Source organism: Sardina pilchardus, chromosome 6 (genome assembly GCF_963854185.1).
Source record: "Sardina pilchardus chromosome 6, fSarPil1.1, whole genome shotgun sequence".
Lineage (NCBI taxonomy): Eukaryota > Metazoa > Chordata > Actinopteri > Clupeiformes > Clupeidae > Sardina > Sardina pilchardus.
This window is the reverse complement of record NC_084999.1, coordinates 29,451,422-29,468,916: the sequence shown is the minus strand read 5'-3', so window position 1 is coordinate 29,468,916 and position 17,495 is coordinate 29,451,422. Positions and strand designations below refer to the sequence as shown.

At 43.9% G+C, this 17,495-nt stretch overlaps 1 long non-coding RNA gene across 1 annotated transcript; it reads left to right on the top strand.

Annotated features, from left to right (window-relative positions):
• Positions 1 to 3: 3 nt before the first annotated feature.
• On the top strand, positions 4 to 17,285 carry LOC134083158 (uncharacterized). Its single transcript, XR_009939707.1, has 3 exons — positions 4 to 40; positions 2,786 to 2,964; positions 17,171 to 17,285. It is a non-coding gene; the product is annotated as an uncharacterized LOC134083158 (long non-coding RNA).
• Positions 17,286 to 17,495: the final 210 nt, after the last annotated feature.

The window sequence follows — 17,495 nt, the reverse complement described above, 5'->3', positions numbered from 1 at the left end:
AGAGTTGACGCTGACCAAAGGACGGCAAGAGCCTGCTGCAGTAAGTTGAGAAAACTATGAAGCAGTTGGAAAGGTTCTTTGATTATGAACTTATGAACAAATTACTTTCCATTTCATTCCATATCAGGTCATATTTAAGTTTATTTATTGATTTAGCGTCCTTATGTTCATAGACATGGGGTTCTATGGACCTACTTTGTACTTATGTGTAGGCTAATTAATTTAATGAAAGTGTCATCGTTTCAAATTAATCATAAAGAATCGAGGACCATATTCCAGTAATGCCAATGAGGTAGTGTTCTATTGAGGCAGAACAAATACGACTCTCATAGGCCTACGCAATTAACCCGTTACTTGTGTGAGAATGTAAGGGGGTACATGAGAGGTGATTTGTGAGTGATCTGCACTGCTAGTTCCAGAAGAGGGCGTGCTAGCATTGATGTTAGCCAAGTCATTCGAAACCGTGTTTTTCTGGTGTTCCAGACCAGAATCTATAGGTCTAGTCATGGATGAGAGCCAACATCAGTCTGGTCTCTGAGGTCATTAGCTGTGCATATTGCTAGAACTGCTCGTTATATCCAGACTGCATGAGACAAGATGATCTCACAGAGTTAGAATGTTGGGTGAGCTGATATGATAAGATTTGATAGACTCTCACTGTGCAGGAATAAAACATAGTTCTGTGCCATGCACAGATATGCTCAGGGGCATTGCGTTATTCCATCTGTGTCAAAAAAGGCCGTTCTCAACCCCAGTGGTAGGCTACCAAGAGTTGCTCAGCTTTGAAATCAATATTGTTTTGATTGATTTTAGCCATGTAGCTTGATTCATGTATAATCAGAACTGGTTCTCTGTCAGTTGGGATCTGTTGACAGACCCTGACAGAAGTTACAGAGTTATGGCCCATGGTTCTATATTTACTCTTTCATTGACATATCTTCTCTTTTCATTTCCCTTGTAAGGAGTTCCAATGTCAAGGTTCCCCACAGCACTCCAACAGAATTGATAGGAGTTATTGACAGAAAATCACCTTACGGTCTCGAGGCCGTATTTTATTGTGGCAGTTTTAGTATTGGCTACTTGCCAAAATACATGAATACATATACATTTCCCTGTAGAATTTGTGTATCTGGTTATTAGCTTTTGTTTGAGTAGTTGTGGTTAGCCCAACTTTGTGTATTCAATGCCCATTTACTCATCTTCCACTAAAATGTAAAAGATTCTTGAACGCTCTCCGGCTGCTCTGAAACCTGTGTTTGGTATTGTACCATATGGAAGGTCAAGGAGTTTCAGTTGTTTTACCAGGGAATGTCATGGAATTTTATATTTGACTTAGAGTGGGAACCCTGCCTGTAGCCCAACTAGCATGCATTAAAATGACAGGGCAGTGGCACAGTAATCGTCGCTTCACATCACCTTTTAGGTCATAACATGATTTTTAAAGTAGGATAAAATAGTACAGAGAGCAGAAAGCTTACATTTTAAGCCCAACAGATGCACTACATGTAGCTAATACGTGGGATAGCCTGTAGCCACTAGCATCACTGTAGGCCTAAACGGTAACTTCAGACTGCAAGGTGTGGTGGCATAATCACCCAGTTACTGAGAGTCTGTTTGTGCTCAACTTCAGTCTGCGGCAGCAACAGAAGATTCCAGGACGAGGAATGTCCTCTGTTCATCTTCATGGGGGCTGTATTGGGGCTGACAATATAAAAGTAAATAGACAGACATAAATATATAATTCCTTAGAGCTCAGAGACCACACTCTCATAGAACAATTTATGTGTTTTATATTTTGACCAAAAAGCAAAAATGAACATCAATACTATAGGGCAAGCGCCGGAAACCTCTCAGTAACCTCATTAAACTTTAATTTACTCCTTTCCTGTTTTTTTTTTTAATACAAAATGATAATATTGTACTAAAACTTTTGAGACTTTCTTTTGTCTTTTCTTCAGTGAATCTCAACATCATTTTTGTCACCAGTCACCTGTTCATCCTATAACTCGGGGTCTCCAACAGGTAGCTCACGTTGTGTTGAACAGTGTGGCTCAGCCCTGCACACGCCCGGACTTTAACCCGCAAACAGTAGCACCTTGGATCGGCGCTAACAATCTAGCTTAAAGCCCTAGCTGCTAGCTGTCTTGCCAGCACTACTCTAAAGGCGTCGGGAGGGAGGTTTACCAACATACATTTGCACAGCTATGGGCCAGCTGTCTGTCGTTACACTAAGGCACTTGTGCATTCTGTGTTATCACATTTGTTTTACTAATATATGAGCTGCACACAGTGAAAGAGCGCAGCTACCTCCGCCTGCATTGTTCTTCCTAGGTTGTCATACATTTGAACCTAAACTATTCAGATCGCCACCACGTGGCCATACCATGGCATTACACCACTAAGCTAAATACATAAACGGCGACGGAATCCCGACGGATCACTCCGAAAATTTTATTGTTTCTTCCTTGAGTCATGTCCGACCTTCCCTGAAAATCTCATCGAAATCCATCCATTACTTTTTGAGTTATCCTGCTAACAAACAGACAGACAGACAAACAAACAGACAGACAGACAGACAGACAAACACCGGCCGGTCCCCGATGAAAACATATACCTCCTTGGCGGAGGTAAAAAAACTGACATTATGATGATAACTCGTAACAAAACGCTTTATGCACATGTTAAGCATCCACTGTTTTCCTCCCCAGTATCAACTTTTCCACTTCAGTTTGACAAGCAATACGGTGGTAATGCATAATGTCACATGCCATTTTCTTTTCCCTAGAAGTCACAAATTCATGGAGGTTGAACTCTTCTGATGTTTTGATCCATTGACGTCAAAGGCGCCGGGTCTGTTGGCAAACCGCAGAAAATTGTCCACAGTAGGTTTGTCTTCATTTGGATGAGGAGCATCTCTGCACGCAGCAGTGAGGAGCCATTGTTGGTAACGTTAACTCCAGTCTGGTCAGTCTACCCCTCAGCCTCATTTTTTGTTTATTTACTTACTTATGCTTCACTGATTTTTTTTTTGTAGTTCATTTCTTTATACTTTCTCAGCACCCCTGTCCTGAACCCCTCAGCCTCATTTTGGCCTCCTTCTGGTTTCCGGGTGAAAAAGGCAAATGTCATAACCCACGTCACACTTCCTGTCATCACAGTGATTGCTGTTTTCTAGCAGTGATCATGATTTGTTCTTGCGGTCTGTGTTGATTTATGTCATAAAGCAGGGACTTGCAAAACACAAAGAAATTGCAGTAAACAAAGCAACGCAAACCTAAAGACATCTGCTGACGTGATATCTGCTGATGACTTTACAGTTGGAGCTATTTTTTTACACAGAAATCCAATGTTGTGTGGTGTTCTCTGACGTATGACTGCTTCTCTCAGTGTGATAGTTCAGCCGCCACTTTACCTTTTGTGAATATACTGGTCTCAACAGTGGCTCTTGGCTGGCTCTCAAGACGTGTATGTGGCAAGGTAGAACACTGTTTCGTGGTGAGGGGAAGAAATGGAGCAAGAGCAGGATTGAGAGCTCCTGTCTTTTGTGCTTCCCTTTCATGTGGTGGCAGCCTCTTAGGCACCAACCAGCAGTGAATATTACATTGTCATTTATCAGGAGAGACTGAAAGTTAACCTGGACCAACAGGGTTAACTGCCCTGCTCAGAGACAAAAAAAATCTCACAACCTTTGGCTTTTCCATTTGGACAACCAGATTCCTGTACTAGACCACCAGAACCAGGGGGTCAGGATTTGACTGATTAGCTTCGCCGATTAGCAAGGCACTTCCTAGTCGCTATTTTCCAGAAATATATCATGTCCGGTGCCATTTCTCCTCATGCTGATTGGTGGCTGTTCCACTCTCAGCTCATGCACGAGCTTAGTGTGGGCATGAGCTCTCCTTCTGTGCGCTACGTCAATCAGTAACCTAGCACTTAATTGGCTAAGTAAAATGGCACCGGAAACAAGTCCCTTGAAACGCCATGTTGAAGCCTGAAAAAATCGTTCAATTTTCACTAGCCTAGCATTCCAAATTGAAATGAATGGGGGCAGGACTTGTTCACTTTCTCCAGTTCTTATAATACCTCCATGACCAGAACCCCTACATCAAGAAACACAACTGACCAATGAACTGATGTGGTCTCAAGTCCAAGTGATGTCTTCCATTGCTTTGGATTGATACAGCACAACTTGTTGTGCAAAGTGGTATTACAAGATACTTTTATAGTAGTAGTAGTAGACACCAGAAATATAGTCATTTTGTTTCTTGTACGTGTAACACAGACTTTCCAGTAATGGAAATACTGGTTGTGGTGTTACTGTAAAGCCCAATTCACACCGAGTTGCAGCGGTGTGAATTAGAAGTTGCACGTAGTCGCAAGCCGTCACAGAGCATTAAACACGTTGAGTCGCTAGGTTTTAGAACGTCGCAGCTCGTCTCATCTCGTCGGGAATCTTTGGTCTGAACCCTACTTCAGAGTGACGTCACAATTCTTCTGCATCCTGTCACATGACCTAATCTGGCAAGCAGGCGTTGCACTGCAGTTATGCTTCCTTCTCCCTGGAGAATGAGACTGCCCTCATGACGACCGTAAACTCGGAGGACACGACTATAAAAATCCAGACCTCAACAAAAAGTGTGTTCATGGGATCAACTCGGAAAACAAATTTGGATTACCAGTAACATCATGACTGCGTTTTTGTGTTTTGTGTCTTTACAGGAAACGCATAAATAAGTCTTTAGAACTTCTTATGGTTGAGCAAGAAGGAGAATATCTTGGGCGAATATTTCTGTTTGTAATTTTAACTGAGTGATGAATTACCTTGCCTATTTGTAATGACAGTAAGGTTTGCCGCTCACTGTGTTTCAAGGGAAGCGGTATTGGACAGCATGACTGTGACGTCAAGCCAGGTACTTCGGGACACAAGAGTTCAGAATTTCCGTATAACCGACATTGGTATGAAGGCAGCATGACTCATGGGAGCGTACCTATGTTCCCCGGGTCCTATGTTCCCCACTTTGTATGGGACCGGGGAACATAGGACCCTTTTTTGGTACATTTTAAAAAGGGTCCTATGTTCCCCACTTTTCCCAAAAAAGGTCCTATGTTCCCCAGTCGCAATACATACCGGGGAACATAGGACCCTTTTGGCGAAAACCGGGGAACATAGGACCTGGAGAACATAGGGATGACCCCTGACTCATGGACACCGAATATTATTGTATGAACTCGTATTGGGCCTACGGCAGAAGAAGGCCCCTGTTGGACACAAGACCTCATTATCCTATCTAAAATCTTATTCCAAATCTGCTAGCTGTTGCTGCCCCATCTCTCTCCCTGAGCCATCAGTCTCATCGGAGAGGGCACTGGGGGTCAGGAGGTTCTCGTGCAGACAGTGAAGGCAGCAGCTAGCCCAGACAAATGAAGCAGTTGCAATAAATAGCAGATTTAGAAAGCAATCTCACTCCAAACCAAAGGATTCTGCGTGTATTAAATTTTATAGAACCATGTAACAACGGTCACGGACAGGAAGCCCCATGCGCTCCTGAAAGCCATCCAACATTGTAAGAGTGAGAAATACTTCACTAATGACTTTTTTTCCCCCTCTCTCTCTCCGTCTCGATTAAACTCTCCACCCTACCCCACCCAGTTTGACTTTTTCACTTCTATGAGGGTGGGATGTGTGTGGGTTGTTTGTCTCGCAGTACAAAGGTGGTGGGTCACTCTGTCGGTATTCCCTTCATCCATTCCCAGAGCTGCGTACAGTCGTCTCCCCAGCTGTGAGGTGCCGTGATAGATGATGATTGTTGTGTCAGCCCAACGTGCACTGCACTGTACATGAACAGGGGAGTGTGCTTAGCACAGCGCTGCACGGCATGGAAAAGATGGTTGTGTTTAACAGTGACACGAAATGACCCCATATTTACTAATGGGAAACTATTTCCCATCACAACGGATTGATGAGGTTCTCCTAACAGAGTTGACAGCCCACTGGCATATCGGCAGAGGCACAAGCATGCAGACAAATGAAGTGGGGCTGTGCTGTGAACTAACAGATAAAGAGTTCCTGTCAAATAGAATGAGGAATATCCAGCGAAGTCTCTAAAAACTCCATGGAGCAAAGGGGGAGCATTGAACATCAGAGGAACCATGCTGACAGCAAACTGATTTTAAATGATCTGGCTAACTCCAATTGAGCACAAGGCCACAGCAGGGGTACAACTGTTCTAGATGGGTGAAAGGTCAGGATACTAGTTAGCCAAGCTTCTACCACATCTGGAAGCATCCCCAGATATATCCCCAAAAACATACAGTTGGTTACGTTGAGATATAATCTGCAGCAGCCTATAAGCCTGAGAATGCACAGCAGTGTTAGATAGCCACTTTGTCAGTAAAGAAGAATAGCCCAAGAAAGAGCTGCAACACATACAGATGAAAGTGTTCAAATCTCTCATTGTTTGACAAAGTCAAGAGAGCCCAAGCAGGCCACAGAAGTCCAAAATGAAAGCTTTTTGTAAAACCACAGTTTCCCCCAAGAAAGTGGTAGGGCGTTTCACATAAACAATTAAATTAGCCGATTACTTGTTCAGACTCCCCCACAAAGGCCCTAATGCAGTGTGGCAGGAATTATAAACATTTTCGTTTTGTCATCCAAGCTTCTCTCAATTACACAGACACCAGATGCAGAGGATGCTGGGAGCTAACAGGTTTCCGACCTTTTTCTGAATCGGCAGCGCCACACACGTTTTGATAATCAAAACAGGTTTTTTAAGAGTAAGATATTCCATTTCAACACGCAGTGTAGAAATGGAATTGAACCCCCGATTGAACACGGCTTGTCTAATAATTGTGTGAATGCGTTTGTGGATAATATTTCAGAGCAGCTCATTAGCCAAAGATCTGGTTTGGGTCAAGAGCAGAGCAGAGCACTGGCACTCTGAGGGAGAACAGCCCTCAGCCAGCCTGACTAAACAAGTGGAGACGGATTGTCGTCAGGACAGCCTGAACTCCCCCACTGATACTGTCTGTATGGGAGAAGCCCTAGACCCAGCAGCCGGCTGTAGTGGAGAGGCCTTTTCACGGAGCTTAACTCTAGTGCTACTGAGGTGCTGACAGAACTTAAGTCTTGGATACTTAAGGAGGGGATATGTAGTCGCTTTCACTCTCATACAGGAATTACACACACACACACACACACACACACACACACACACACACACACACACACACACACACACCTACACACACACACACACACACACACACACACACACACACACACACACACACGGCTAAGTTTGCCTTAGAACACTTATGAGATCATCTGTTTTAAGCCCTCAATTTCAAATCTGATTGACTGCTGATTGGGAAAACTGTTAACATGATGATGCCTATCAGCAAAAATCGAATAAAGAAAAGAGGTATTCTATTCTCTTTGCATAGCTGTTTACTCTTGAAAAAAACATTTAAAGTCAGTAAAACCTCACTGTGTTTTTAAAAATAAGACAGTACATGTACATTTCCAGAGGAAATGCAGGGAAATGCCAAGCTCACAGACTTATTTCTGTTGAGGTTGTGGCCTTGGCTATGATTTTGTCTGTCTGTGTCCTCTTAAGCTTACAGTACACACAATCAGTGTTTGAATACATTGCCATGCTTATTCATGTTACATTTTTACTAGTTAATAACAGGGATAGTAGATTTTGTGCGAGAGGACCAGCAAAGCTGACACAGAGTATGTACAAACAGTACTAGCAATTGAGTTTTGCTGCGACTGCTATGAGCCTAGACATGGTATTGTGCCTACTCTGAATGTGTGTAGCCTACATTGTTTACTTTATAGTTATACTAGAGTATATGAGTTAACAATTCCCTTTGAAGATGTGATTAAGGAATCGTCTGAAATGAAGGATATAAAGTACACACACCTAAAGCAGACATGAGGGAACCAGTTTGGCAAGCACACACCACACCAGTGGAGTTGTCTCAGGCTGTTGAAAAAGCAGACAGTGGTTATGGCTGAGGCACTCACAAATACTTGAAGATGTGAAGATGCTATAGGCATACTTAATAAGGGGCATATACACGTAAGGCTTAGTTCACACTGGCAGTCGAAATCCGATTTTTTGCTTATCTGGATTGTATCTAGCTTGAATTTTGGGTAGTCTGAACGGCACAAAACCGCATGAAATGCAATTTTTCCAATGCTGATTCACACCACATACGGAGGTGGTTTCAATATCACTTACTATCGGATATGACTCAATCTGAACAGTCGAACAACTTCAATAGGATTTCAACGTGCCCCTTTCGTCATTTGCACTGCGACAAACAATTGCAATGTAATTCTGAGTGACGGAAGTGATTGATTGATTGATTCAGCGTGTGCACCAGGGCTACCAGCAAAACAAAAACAAACGTCAGACTCAAGTCATCATTTTATGGTGAAACATGGAAAACTGTAACGTAAAGGGTGACGAGGTATTTGCGCTGCGGCTACGCATAATAAGTTGGAAAATATAAAAAATAAATCCACATTCATCCATGACGACTTGGTTGTGTACAACTCTACCTAATGAATCCAGGTGTGTGTAATTTATATCGAATGTGATCGGATGTGATCACTTGCAATATGCAATGAGAACAGTCAGTCAGAAAGATCAGGTTCTGATCGGAAGACATCCAATTTCGACTGCCAGTGTGAACTAAGCCTTTGTATGACTGAAGATGACATAGGTGGAACCACCAGGAAATGGGTCGCAATAGCTAAAGAACCTGTTTGGACTGGCATATGGTCATGATGGTCCCTCGTAGTGGTGTACTAGGGCCTGGACTAAGTCCAGTTCTGTCAAACGGATCCAAAACAATTTTGGACCGATGTGCATTTAGACGCCGGATCAGGTCCATTATGCAGATCCATGCCGAAGGTTATGGTAGATGTGGCCCAGTTCCGTCCCAGTATAGTTTTTCTACCTGGGCTGTATCTTAAAGAGGGTGTAGATTTGACAACCCCTTTGGACTGCTCCCAAAAGGCATCTTTGTTTTAGGGGTTGTAAAGTATCAATAAGTATAGTTCTGATAGTGCACACTGTGGGGTTATAATAATTATTGGTTGTTGGGTATGACGAGTTGCACAGTGAGGGACAGCGGTATAATACATGAACCTCCATTGTAGGTGTAACTTTGGCTTGGTATGTACAGTGAACAGACTAGCCTGGAAGTCAGCACAAATTTAGGGTTGGGAAATTCGGTCTGGTTTGAGAATCAACTATGCCTGAACCAGAGCAGTTACAACCAACTGTTACTGCACCAATCAAATTGTCTGGGCGGGCCTTATACGATGATGGACAGATGAGCAACGGTGCCTATCTACATGTCACCTGTTCTCCCTATGATTCACGCTAAGCTGTTTTGTTGCTCTGATTAGGTCTATCCAGAGCCATAGAAAGAGAGAGTTGCGGCACTCTTTGATGTTGCCGCCACATGATCAAAAGTTCCAAAAAACCTGCGCTGAATGGCTGAATCGCAGGAGGGTGGGATGTACTTCTGGATGCTGGAAGGTGTAATCAATTAATCATTGACTACTGACCAAGAGATTGGCTGTAAATAGTTCCAAAAGTCCCATAACGAGGATATAGCCTGGAAAAAGCGCTGCCATTTTTCCCTATGGAGGTCTATGAGAGTGTCGCCGCTCTGTTTTATCTACCACTCTGGGTCTATCCAATTGAGTGCAGAGGCATTTTGCCCCCTGTATCGGTTGAAACTCACCCTATAATCATGTCCCTATCATGCAGTATCAGACTCATATCCTGACTAGAATTGAGTATAGCTACATCAGGCTGAACAGACAACACATGCAACAAAACATTACAGAATGACAAGCATGACTTGGAATGCATGATTCTACCTTGTCATCGCTATATTCACTTCATCTATTCCCCTTTCCGACTCCACTATTGAATTTCTTTGTTGCTGCACAAATAGTATTTTGAGTTGAGAGTTTTTTGGCTAGGACTTGCTGACTCAATGTGCTGACCCAATTTTTTGCAATTCTAACCTATGTACCCCCCCCCCCCCCCCACACACACACACACACACACACACACACACACACAGACACACACGCACATAGAACAAATAACAAGGACCCAACATATTTTCCTGTGTGTACGCACCAAAACTGTCTGCCACCTCATTTAAATGGAGTGAGAATGTCTGTTTACTGGAAAAGGGATTGAAGACTGTAAATGGCAAGAGTAAGAGTGTGTCATTGAGGGTCTGTGAATGTGTGTGTGTTTTTGTGTGTGTGTGTGTGTGTGTGTGTCTCGTGTCCACGTGTGCTGTGTATGCGCATGTGTCTGTGTTTGTATGTGTGCTTTTGCGTGTGTGTGTCTACGAGTGTGGGTAACGGAGCGAGAGCCGAAACACATAGAAACAAGACCAAACAGTAAATCTCTAAAACTAATGAAAAACAAGCAGTGGGAGATGCAGGCTGCACTGAAATTACAGCTCTTGTTTTGTCACGGGGATGTGCTCCCTTAATGTGCTTTATCCTCTGTTTATTTTGCCCCTGCAAACCCACCCTCACAAAAATCTCCATGTTGTTTAGTTCGCAGCTTGCTGCAGCTACAATTTTCACACCACATAAATCACAGCATTATCTTTTTGGCTGAGGGGAAGTGCGCACATGGGGAGCTCTCTTATAAAAAATGGTGTTTATGGGAGCCAATCTGTTCGATGTAATCTACCATTTAAACTGAGATAAGCCACAATAAACTTAATATTTATATCTTCAGACCTACTATTTTCTGAAACATTCTGTGGGCTATTATATGTAATCAATATTCAGACATTCCAGTAACTCTGTTTATTTACTACTGTTGTACATTCTTGTGGTATTTGACAGACTGGAGTGCATCACTGTATTGTAGGTGACTCCTAACATAGGCCTGCTTTTTAGACTGTGGAACAGGAGGAGAGCATATAATGTGATATGGTAACCTGTGGAAGAGATGAGCTAACACCTTCTCTATGGCAATCCACCTCAGTTTCAGACCTATGCTTACCCGGGTGTTTCTTAACTTTCAGTAGGTCTATATTGATTTTCTGAGGAGGCATGAGGAAAAGTGAAACATAATGGCATTTGGCACCTTACCTTTGTATTTTTCTTTGTATCCTTGGGGATCAATAAAGTATCTATCTATCTATCTATCTATCTCTATCTTCTAGCCATTATTAGCGTAATTTCCCAACTATTAGCCGTGCCTTATTGATTTTGCAAAATGTATTTAGCTCTGAGGTTAATACCACTTTGAACGCGCATTATTTTCCTATAAAACGCACAGGCGCGTCGTTGATTATCACTTACTTGACTAACAATCCACAGAAATCAGGGCCAGAGAGATAAAGAGACCTCGCATACTCGTGTATGGTCACATATACCTATACTAGTGCCCCTAACGTTCATGTTAATATCACATCTCGTCGATGTGTGGCGTTAATTGGGCACACAGCCGATGCACAGAACGGATCCAGGATGTGAATGGCAGCTATGGCGCTGATGCCTGCGTTGTTGTTAAAACAAGTAGACTCCTGGCCGACGGTAAATCTATTGTTATCACTCAGTTCCCAATCTTGTTGTAATGACTTTTTACGGGACAACAGAGGCCCTCAGATTAAACAGGGTAATGGGGTTTATTGTAAATAATCATCATGCCATGCCATTTATTTATTTACTGCTTTTATGTTCTCTGCCCAGGCTTTCCACTGTTGTGGATTTCATCTGATCAGATACATATCTTTAATGAAACATGTGGCAACCATTACCCTAAGGCAAACACCGGAAATCTAGATACCTTCTCTTGCAGTGGCCCCTCTCTGAAACAAGACTAAAAATCTATTAAAAGCCTGTGCTGAACAGAGGCAACAAGAATTGGCTCATATAGTGACAAGATACCAACAGAAAAGCTTTCATGTGCTAAATAATGATAAAAAAAAAAAGCTCCTTTTACAATTTTCTTTTGTAGCAGGAATTTTTATGTGCCTCAAAAATAAACTAAATAAATAATCTGTTCCTGAGAATCTGTTTTTTTTTTTTTTTTCAAATAAAATGCACTGAGGACAGAAAGAACACAAGCTGTCCTGGGGTGTTTAAGGTAACAATAAAATAATTAACTTCTGATAAGAAAAACATGCGTGAAAAAGGTTTCTCGGAAACCCCAGTGCTAATCTAAAGTGAAACGTGAAAACCGTTCTCCGCCCGAAATCTCCAGTTTCCCAAGCTACCCGCTCCCTGCCAGAGCGCTTGCTCAGAGAAACTGGCAGATGCAGGTCTGACTATAGTCCGTCCAAAACAAACACACTTTCCCCTCTCCAAAGGCAGACGTTGAACTGTCATAGAGTTGGGACCACACTCTGCACCACGTCCACCCATCTGGTGCACATGCACCTAGCCCCACTAATGGACACGGAGTGCACAGGGTGTTCGTGAGAAGACAGCCATGGCTGAAACGTGGAGCATGAAAAAACTGGAACATGTTCAAGCACTCCGGATGGATGTTTGGCTAAAAATAAAACGGGGCTACCTGTAGCTGGAACGATCATGAGAGAGAGAGAGAGAGAGAGAGAGAATGAAAAGAAATATGAGAAGGGGTGCATGACTTATAGTATAGTCCCTGTTATAAAGAAAGAGTAAAGGCTGCTCACTTGATCCTTTCTGGTCTGTTGCCTTTGACCATCAGACAATTCATCATCACAGTAGAACAGCAGTATCACATGCACACAAGTGGGTCAGGGAAGCCTCCGTCCTCTCATAGGACTGGACTGTAGCTCACTGCCAGCATGCTAGAAGTGTAACAGGGAGCCCTCAGAACATACGTTGCCACCGCCTTTTAAAACTAACTTTAGCATTCTACGTACTGTCAAACTCTTGAGTGTCTGTAAGAGAGCTCTATTCAAAGTGCTTACTTTTTACCCATGTTTTTCAGACAGTAAAGCTAACTTGTACCACACTATTGTATATGAGAGAGAGGCATTTAAACGCAGCTTTAAGGCCACCTGTGTTTGCCTAAGCAATTCCCACAGGGTCTTTGCAGTGGTTTGGCACTCTGTTGGACTGAGCTGGACACGCCGTCTCCTGTCCACTATCTTCTGGCCTTTTAAACGAGATAGGGCCAGACAAGAACAGGCCGAATAGTCTACTGTGATGTCATGTTTTACAGACAGACAGACACACACACACACACACACACTGACAGACTCACACACAGACTCTTACACAGACTCCTGCTGTCTCCGTGCGCGATGACGTCGACGGGGGCAACCTCCACCACGGCGGTCGGTATCAAAGCCGAGCCACCCAGTGTCTCTCACTTCTCGAGCCAACGGCGAGGGCCCAGGGAGCGAATTGGGTCCAGCCCTGGTCTCGGAGATGCTGCCTCAGCGACTACAGATACCTGTGTTTTGCTCTCACTTCACAAAGAGGCCATTCGAGGCGAACGTTTTGTGGTCAGACAAGCTTCAAGGCGGATGAATCAAACTAGCCTGTTGAGTCTATACAGACGTCTGAAAATGGGTATTTTGGAAAATAAGACAGCGTTTAGAAATTGACCTCATAATTAGCATTCTTCCCCCCTTTTGTCTTGTGAACTGCAAAAGGCATTGGCACCAGCGGAGGTGGGATGAGAACAGGGATAAGAGCTAGACCACCGTCTTTGATGAAATCCGTGGGCTCTGGCAAGGGCCGGAGGCCTGCTGGAAATGGCAGGCCCATTTCTTTCCTAATTTCCTGTAGTTTGCTGAGGTACTCTGGCAAAGTGTGAGACACCTGCAAGAGAAAGACTTTTAGCTTTGGAATGGGCCCTTAAAAGCATGGCCATTCATGTCTCTTAAATCATTCGGCTAAATTATTCAAGCTTCTCAAGAGTTCTTTTCTCAGATTTTCACTTATCGGAACAGATGCTTATAAAAGAATGACTGTTCTTCATCACCAAACTGTGGCCAAAATAATGTCTGCTGCTGTGGTAGATGTTGGTTAAAAAGCACCTGCTTCGCGTGATATTTGAACTGAATAGCAGATCTGGTTTATCATTTACGCTACGAAACGTCGGAAATATTTTCCCAAAATCTGAAAAATGTTGAAATAAGACTCTTCCCCTAACCCTCCTTAAATATATCCGCCCTGGCTTCCCGATAACAATGCAATTGTTGATACTCAATAGCTGACATTTAAAGCCTTTAAAACATCACCTTTAATTGGAATGGTCACTTTAATATGTTCAAGAAATAAACCATGTTGCGAAGCGCTCCTAAATGTACAGCTGCCGCAGTGCCCAGGATGATGTGAATTTCCACTGGTTGGCTTCTCATGTGATGTGGGCTGGAGGACCTTTCCATTGACCAAGAAAGAGGCACTTGTTGTTTTTGTAGTCCCACTGGTATGTCCAGGCCTTGATGTGTAATAGCCAGGGAGAACGTTTGGGGAGAGGGAGAGATGAGAGGCCTGCTTTTAAGTTTCTGTCTTCCCTCGGTTTCTCTATCTATCTCTCTCTCTCTCTCTCTCTCTGCCTTTTTCCTTTCTCTGTGTTTGTCTGTTTCTCTATATCGTTCTTTCTCTCATGCCTCTTCCCTTCTGTGTGTGTGTGTGAGAGAGAGAGAGAGAGAGAGTGTGTGTGTGTGCCTTCTGTCTACGGTGGTGGCCCTGTTGTGCCTGCAGGGAAGGGTAATCTCATCTGTCTTAGCAAGGCAATCATGGCAAGGCCAGCAGACGGTCAAACCTCAGTCAGAAAGGATTCGCCCTACACACACACTCTCTCTCTCTCTCTCTCCCTCTCTTTCTCTTCTCTTTATTCTCATTTTAAAGCTACTAGGTGGACCTCTGTTGGGAGAGTGTGCGCTCTGTGATTCTTCTATTATTAAATGAAGAACTAACCTGCTGTGGTTCCCACAGTATCTTCAAACGCTAGCTAAAACACCATACTATTCTAATAACACATGCTGTTGTACGACTTCTCACATGGCTTTCAATGGCAGCCAGACCCACAAGCTTAATAATAATAACACCTTCCAGTACAGTGTAAATCGGCTATGATAGAATTAGTGTGAATGTGTGAAGAGGTGTTATGGAGGGACGTGGAGAACAAACTGCAAGAGAGCTACCTCTGCTTCACTCATCTCTGTGTGAGCCTGTCATGCGGGTTGGTTGACCTCCCACCCTGAGAGAGACATATGCAAAGTCAGGGCAGGGGGCATACAGAGTCAAGTTATGTAAAAATGTAGTGCGAAGTTTGTCACGCATAATTTGACATACAGTTTGATCGTAAATCTGCAATGTCACCACCTTCAAAGTAAGCTACATTCAAAATCAGTGACACGGCAATAAGTTCTGCTCGCCATGGGAACAAGCACTTATATTTGCACACCCTGGAGAGCAGGAAAACAGAGACGGAGGAGGCGGCTCCATTTTGTTGTGTTATCTGCGAGCTTGCTTGGGTTTGTTTGGCTTTTGACTCCCAGGGTGCGTGGTGAGCTGTCACTGTGATCCGTCTCACTTGGGCTACCCGGTGAACTTCCCCCTGGAGCTCTGCGGGCCAGCGCGCCGATTACGCTGGCTGGGCTCTGCCACTGTAGACCTCCCTGCATCTCCCGCTGCCGACTGATGCTAACTCAAGAAGTTGGGGTCCTTCGCAACCGCTTGTGCCTGTGGAGCAACAGTTCATCACCACGGAGCCTGTTCATACCATTAAAGGACAGGAAGACACAGCACTTACCCAGTTACAAATTTGTATTTGTGTGTGTGTGTGTGTGTGTGTGTGTATGTATGTGTGTGTGTATTTGTGGGCCACTTTGTGTACATGTGTATGTGTGTTCATTCACATGTGTATGTATGTATTTGTGAGTGACTTCTCACTGACTCTGTTTTCATGCAATCCCTCTAGGCAGGGGTCTTTGTGTGTCACCTGACGTGTGAGTGACTTTGTGTACATGTGTGTATGTGTGTGTGTGTGTGTGTAAATATACACGAGTGTGCTCTCACGCAACCCCTCTAGGCGGGGGTCTTTGTGTGTTTCCTGACGTGACCTCGAGCACGACTGTCACCCGGCACTGTGTTTACGCTGCGCTGCGGGCGTCTAGGTGACCGTGTTGCTGCCGCCACCACGGCTGCTGCTGTTCTGGCTAACTTTAATGACCTTGGCAGCCGCGGCCAACGCAGCGGAGGGAAAAGAAAAAAGGGACATCTTCCTCTCATCCCACACCAACTTGCGCCCATTTATTGGTGGCCCCTCCTCGTCTCCCTCATTATTTCATTTTTTTTTTTCTTGGTCTTTTTTTGGGATGAAGGATTTATTTTAAGATCCCCCTCCTTCACTCGGTTTGTTTCTACTGCTGCTACCAGCTGATCAAATAGCAAGATTTATATCGGGGCTTGTTATTCCTGGTCTGACCTGGTCTGTCTGAAATGAACGGGACATTTAAGCTCCACTTCCTGATGTCTGCTCTTTCTCGCACTTTGCTCTCTAGACCAGATGTATGTTCCTTGGTATGCACAAACATTGTGATTTAATAGGGGCGGAAAAAAGAGACTCAAGTCCATCAAGTCAAATGCCCTTCCTCAGTGACCCTTTTATTTCCTCAGCAGCTCCTCTCCAATGCAGTCGAGCCAGAATGCTCTTGGAGATATGAGATACTTCATGCACAACCCTGCTCAATATTTGCTAAAATATTTTCTCCCGCTCTCAATGTACCTGTCGTGCTTCCCAAGGTAAATACAGCTTGATATCTTTTCAGCAGAGAGCATGTCCACTTCCAAGGTGTGATTTCTCCATTTCAAAAAAAAAAAAAAAAAATAGAAATCTTCTGTTGGACTACATATTTTAGGTCAAGATTCCTGATTCCCGGATTCCTGTTACTTGAGGACTAAGGTTTCTTTTAGTTTACAACAGAATCTCGCATACAACAACAGCAATATTTCCCTTTTATAACATGTGTCTCCTCCATGCCTAGTGTACATTTCATGGGCAAGGAGACTGAGTAAGATAGACACAGACAGACAGACAGAGAGAGTGAGAGAGGGAATGTATATGAGATGAGATTCTTCCCTGTTGCAGACCTCCTCTCGGTGTAGCTAATGGTCAGAGATCCTGTTGTAAATTATGTTTGCATTTTCCCACAGTGGGATACGCATAACTGCTGGCAGAAGGGGACGCCCCAGGAGAGCTGAGTGAGAAATAAAAAGGTGTGCGTTGTTCCGCCTCGAAGCATGGGCCTGAGAATCCTCCCCCCGCACCCCCCCCCCCCCCGCCCCTGGTCCCCCCCAACTCTACGTAGAGAAAGCTCACTGGCACGGCGGGGAACGTAATGTAAAACACCATAAACAATCTCACTTGGCACGCCTCGCTTGAACGCCTTGTACATCCACAAAAATGCGGAAAAAAAGAGAAGAAAAGGGGGGGGGGGGGTGGAATCTTCATGCCTCAAAACTGGAGCAGTGATCCAAG